At 25.8% G+C, this 6,149-nt stretch overlaps 1 protein-coding gene across 1 annotated transcript in view; it reads right to left on the bottom strand.

Annotated features, from left to right (window-relative positions):
* LOC117177728 (regulator of G-protein signaling 11) overlaps positions 1 to 2,358 on the bottom strand; it is a 50,384-nt gene extending 48,026 nt beyond the window's left edge. Inside the window, 1 exon segment of the mRNA XM_033368623.1 lies at positions 2,273 to 2,358. The gene's annotated coding sequence lies outside the window, so the exon portion shown is untranslated.
* Between the last annotated feature and the right edge of the window lie 3,791 nt (positions 2,359 to 6,149).

Below are 6,149 nucleotides of genomic sequence, written 5' to 3'. Positions count from 1 at the left end.
TTATTAAAACTACGATAATAAGATATTGTTATCAAATAAATTTTTGTTTAATATTTAAAGTGTTAAAAATTATTGTTTGAATTTAAAATTAAAATTATACAACAAATTTTGCCGACAAATTAATACATAAAAACACGTGTTTTTTAATTAACATTTAGATTTTTCAGAAGAACTTTTGTGATTTAAAAAATAATATATAAATTTTCAACCAAAATATCTTATCCAGAAATATATTTTGTTTTAATTATTATTTTAAATAAAATGTTTAAATACTTCAAACATGAAAAAAGTTGTTTCTTTGGTATAAATATTTGATTATTTCAATTAAAAAAAAAAATTGTCAAAGAAAAATACTTTCAGCACTTGTTTATCTTCAAATGTCTTTTTATAATACTTTTTTAAAAATTAAAAATATGATTTTTCGAGAACATTTTTTTAATAATTAAAAAAAGACTGTACCGAAAACTTGGATCAAGCTTCAGATCTGAAAAATTCAGCGATACATACATGTCAAACTTTTCTAACCTCAAAAAATTTTTCTACTGCTTTACCGTCATATTTTACGAAGAATGAGAAAACAAGAATACGCCTGTTTCTTTTCTCGGGTAAATGAATGCACTAGGAGTAAGTTAGCACATAAGACCTTACTTAATATTTCGTATAGATGAGACAGATTTTCTGAGAAACATTTTTAATTTATATTGTATTTTATCTAAAGTGTTCACAAGTATAAAATTTAACCCTCTTAAGAATCTGTCTCTGGAAAATATACTTCTTTTAATAAAAGGTTGTTGCTTTAAAGAAACTGACAGTCAGTCGTAACACAATAAAATAAGAAACTTCTCGGATCTCTGGTGAGTTCCGAGATAGTTTCACTTAAAAGTCTCATAGTACACTCAAGCCCTTAGTAATTTAACTAATAAAATATATAACAGAATCCAATTTTCATTCCCTTCTTTCCTTCGTCAGACAGTTATGGTCAACTGAATCGTTGCAGTAACCCTAAGTGTCAAGAGTCAAGGCGCTTCAAAAATCTCAAGTAGGTGCGGATAGACATGACTCGAGGGTAGATAAGAGCAATGGGATTCTGAGATGCATGGGAAAAGTTAAGAAGGAGGTCTCATTTTCATTCTAATTTTGATTGGGTTTCTTAAAATTGGAGACCCTCCTTAAAAGGAGGACCCAGAAATTTGATTGGCTTAAAAAATGATCTTCACTAGAAACCCTTGCTCTGGAACCTCGGAGGCTCAAAAAAAGAGGAGACCGATTCTTGATATGAAGGGCAGAATTAGACTAGCTTTTGATTAGAGAAGTCGTTCTTTCTCTTTTCTCTTCCGCGAGTAGCTTTTCATATTTTTAAATCGACATTCATTACATTAATTGTATAAAATAACCTTCCTCTAAATAAATGATAAAAGTGGACGCTTGTGATTATTTTTCTGTTTAAACCTGTTATTTTTTTACTCACCTATCTTCATAGGTCTTAAATTTTTTAAGCGGATCCACATTTACCTTTAGAGTCCGGCCGGTAATATCGCGACATATATAGAGGACGCGATACCCGGGTTGCGACAGGGCAGAAAATGTGATGTCCTATATATATAATTCCCCACTCCGACGCCCCGTACCGCATCTACGTTTATAATATCTTTGATTATGATCATAACGTTTCGATTTGCTTAATTTAATGAATTTAATGTTTTAAATTTAGCTATCCGAAAATCTAATGTTTTTACAATTATTCCCATTACTTATGACAGATAAGATTTATTTTGATTTATTCGAAATACTTCACCTCAGTGAGGTATGGAGCCGAAGAATACTAAAAGTCGACGTTTTTTAAATATGTAATTAAATACTACAAAAATGGTCCGATTTTTCGGTGCAAAATATGAATTCAATAAGGAATATACAAAAATGTCTAAACAAAAGTCCCGTATTCGTAACCCAACCTCAAAGTTAGAACTATCATACCTATCAAATAGATTTCAAATTTGAAAGAAGTACATCTGCGAATTACAGTACACATTTTCATATTATTTAATCCACCTATAAAATCGTACTCTTCCCATGGACGAAAATATAGCTCTTCAGGCATTTAATTTGCAATATTAATGATTTTTAACCATTTAAGCCATGCACCTAACCTATTTCACAATTACAATTCTAAAATTACCTGTGAAATTGAAGACATAAATTATTGATGGCAGAATTATAAAACTTTACTACTAAATCTTTGAGTATTGAGTTACAATAACACAATATAATTTACCTGTCGCCTGTCACCGTTCAAGAATCAGTTCAAGAATATTCACTGCATTTGACATTTAACTGCTAACACGAATTCACAGCACACGCAGCGCACCTAAGGGTAGACTATCGTGCTTACTTTCTTGTATACTTCGTAGTTTGCCCGTTAATTGTTTTAGTTCAGTGAAGGCACGTAAAAAGTCGACGTTTTGTAAATAATTAAATACTGCAAAAGTGTTCCGATTTTTGTGAAAAATAAGAATTTATGTAAATAGATAAAAGGGTGCAGTTCTGAATAACTGAATTCTACCGTTTTATTTAAAATCCTTATAGTTATGTACTTTTGACGCGCTGATTACGAATATACAGAATCCTTGAAATGTTTTAAAACATCCTAAAATATTTTAAATCCTTTACAACATCTTGAAATTTTGCAAAGCTCTTAAAAATTCCTTGCAATTTTGAAAATACCCTAAAATATTTTAAATCCTTTAAAATCTCATACTAAATTATTGAAATCAATTGAAAATTCCTTGGAATCTATTAAAATATCCAAAGATGTATCAAATCTTTTAAAATCTCATAAAATGCCTCATTGAAATGCCTTGAAATGAAAAATCTCATTGAAAATGCCTTGGAAGCTTTTAAAATACTCTCAAATATTCCAAACCTTCAAAATCCTTTGAAAAATCTTGACGTCTTTTAAAGATTTTTAAGGTACTTTGGAGTTTTTTGAAACAACCATGCTACAAGTATTAAAATTTTTTGAAATTTCTTTAATTTTTAAAAATGAATTAAAAATTCAGTGAAATCTTTTTAAACATCCTCAAATATTTAAAATCCTTTAAAATATTTTGAAATCTCTTAAAAATTCCTTGAAAATTAAAAAATACTTTTAAATATTTCAAATCTTTTACAATCTCGTACTACATTTTTGAAAGAAATTAAAAATTCCTTGCAATCTATTAAAATATCATAAAATATATTAAATCTTTCAAAATCTCATATTAAATCACCGTAATCAATTGAAAATTCCTTAGAACATTTTAAAATACTCTCAAATATTGCAATAGCTTCAAAATATTTTGAGTTACCTTGACCTTTTTTTTAAAGATTTTAAAAATACTTCTTGAAAATCCTTTGAAATTCCTTAAAATTAGAAAAATAGAGTGAAAATTCCTTGACTTCTTTTAAAACATCCTCAAATAGTTAAAATCTTAAAAATCTGTTGATATCTCTTGAAAATTCATTGAAATTCTAAAAATACCCTGAAATATTTCAAATCCTTTAAAATCTTATATTAAATTACTGTAATCAATTGAAAATTCTTTGGAACCTTTTTACCTTTTTAAATACTCTCAATTTTCAAGGAATTTTCAAGAGATTTCCGAAGATTTTAAATATTTGAGGATGTTTAAAAAGATTGCAATGAATTTTCAATTTATTTTTATAATTTAAAGGAATTTCAAAGAATTTTAACAATTATAGCAGGGTTGTTAAAAAAAAATCCAAAGCATCTTAGAAATCTTTAAAAGATGTCGAGGGTTTTCAAAAAATTTCAAAGGATTTTCAATATTTTAGGATGTTTTAAAACAGTCCAAGGGATTTTGAAATAATTTGAATAATTCAAAGCAATTTCACATAATTTTAATTTTTTTTTTCAACTTTTCTGGTTGAAAGTGGAACTGCTTTGTTGAAAATTTAGTCTGTTTTTGGTTGATGATTGATCAATTTAGTTGAAAAAAACTTGTTTTCTGAAAATTTAACTATTTTGTAGACATTTTTCTTTTTTTTTAATGAATTTCTTTTATGTACAAGAAAATTAATATTTTTTTCGAAAATTTAACTATAATTAAACATTAATTTTTGTATAGAAAATTAGACTTTGTGGAAAATAAATTTCTTTTGTGCAAAGTTCATGTATTTTATTAAAAATGCCTTTTTTTAGTATACAATTCATCTTTTTGGATGAAAATCTAACTTTTTGTTTAAAAATTTAACTAAGTGAAAATAATAAACTATTAAAAAATACAATAAATCTTTCAAGATCTGATATTAAATTACCGTAATCCATTGAAAATTCCTTAGAACATTTTGAAATACTCTCAAATTTGTTAAATTCTTCAAATTTTTTTGAAAGACCTACAACTTTTTTTCAAAGTACTTTAGAATTTTTTAAAATAACCCTTCTAAAATTTGTTTAATTCTTTGAATATCCTGAAAATTTTTGTAAAGCGAAAAGTTTCTAAATCATAAAGTTTTATAAATGCCAATCTGAAGTTTTAAAAAATTTCAAGATATTTCAAAAGAATTGTAAGGATTTTAAATATTTGAGGACGTTTTAAAAGATGCCAAGGAATTTTTAATTTATTACAGTAATTTAATAAGAGATTTTAAATGATTTAATATATTTTCGGACTTTTTAATAGATTTCAAGTAATTTTTTAATGGTTTTAATAATTTAGTATGAGATTTTAAAGGATTTAAAATATTTTAGGATATTTTAATAGATTTCAAGAAATTTTAAAATTATTTAAATAATTTAATATCAAATTTTAAAGGATTTGAAACATTGTAGGATATTTTAATAGAGTTCAAGGAATTTTTAAATGATTTAAATAATTTAGTGTATGATTTTAAAGGATTTGAAATATTTAATGGTATTTTTTAAATTTCCAGATATTTTCAAGAGATTTCAAAATGTTTATAGAGATTTTAAATATTTTAGGAAGTTTTCAAAAATGTGAAGGAATTTTAAATTGATTACAGTAATTTAATATGAGATTTCAAAGGATTTGATATATTTTAGGATATTTTAATAATTTAGTATGAGATTTTAAAGGATTTGAAATATTGCGTGGTATTTTTTAATTTTCAAGATATTTTCAAGAGCTTTAAAAACTTTCAAGAGATTTCAAAATATTTGTAAGGATTTTAAATATTTGAGGAAATTTTGAAAGATGCGAAGGAATTTTAAATTGATTACAGTAATTTAATATGAGATTTCAAAGGATTTTATATATTTTAGGATGTTTTAATAGATTTCAAGGAATTTTCAAATGATTTTAATAATTTAGTATGAGATTTAAAAAGATTTGAAATATTTCATGATTTTTTTTTAAATTTCAAGATATTTTCAAGAGCTTTAAAAAATTTCCAGAGATTTCAAAAGATTTGTAAGGATTTTAAATATTTGATGAAGTTTTAAAAGACGCTAAGGAATTTTCAATTGATTACTGTAATTTAATATGAGATTTTAAAGTATTTGATATATTTTAGGATATTTTAATAGATTTCAAGGAATTTTCAATTGATTTCAATTATTTAGAATGAGATTTCAAAGGATTTGAAATATTTTAGGGTATTTTTAAATATGCAATGAATTTTCAAGAGCTTTCAAAAATTTCAAGAGGTTTTAAAGGATTTAAACTTTTCTAGGATCTTTAAAAACATTCCAAGAAATTATCAATTAATTTCAACAATTTAAAGCGAAAACTAATTGTTTTAATTGAAAGTTTAACTATTTCTATTAAAAGTCAGCCAACTATTAATTAAAATAAATGTTATATTTTGTAATTATAATATTAACATTAATAATATGTATAATAATATTAATAATAATAATAATTCATACTATATACACTTGAAAAACATAACCTCAAAATCGACTCACGCTTTCCGAAGCTTTCAGGTCAGCAATCATCGTACAGCAGAAAGCCGAAGTCGAATCGTGCATTTTCGGTTTACACACGAACTTACAGTGGTAATCATGCACCTTCTGTTCTGCGGCTCCCAAACGGTAGGTATGGTGGGGGTAAATTTCAGTCTCGATCTGGCAGCTCTGGATACATCTAACCGCAGTGTCTCCAGAACGTGGGATTTTTCGCCGCCCCCCCCCC

This window comes from Belonocnema kinseyi, chromosome 8, assembly GCF_010883055.1.
Source record: "Belonocnema kinseyi isolate 2016_QV_RU_SX_M_011 chromosome 8, B_treatae_v1, whole genome shotgun sequence".
NCBI lineage: Eukaryota > Metazoa > Arthropoda > Insecta > Hymenoptera > Cynipidae > Belonocnema > Belonocnema kinseyi.
Note: the sequence above shows the minus strand (reverse complement) of the source record. Positions and strands in the feature narration are given on the sequence as shown.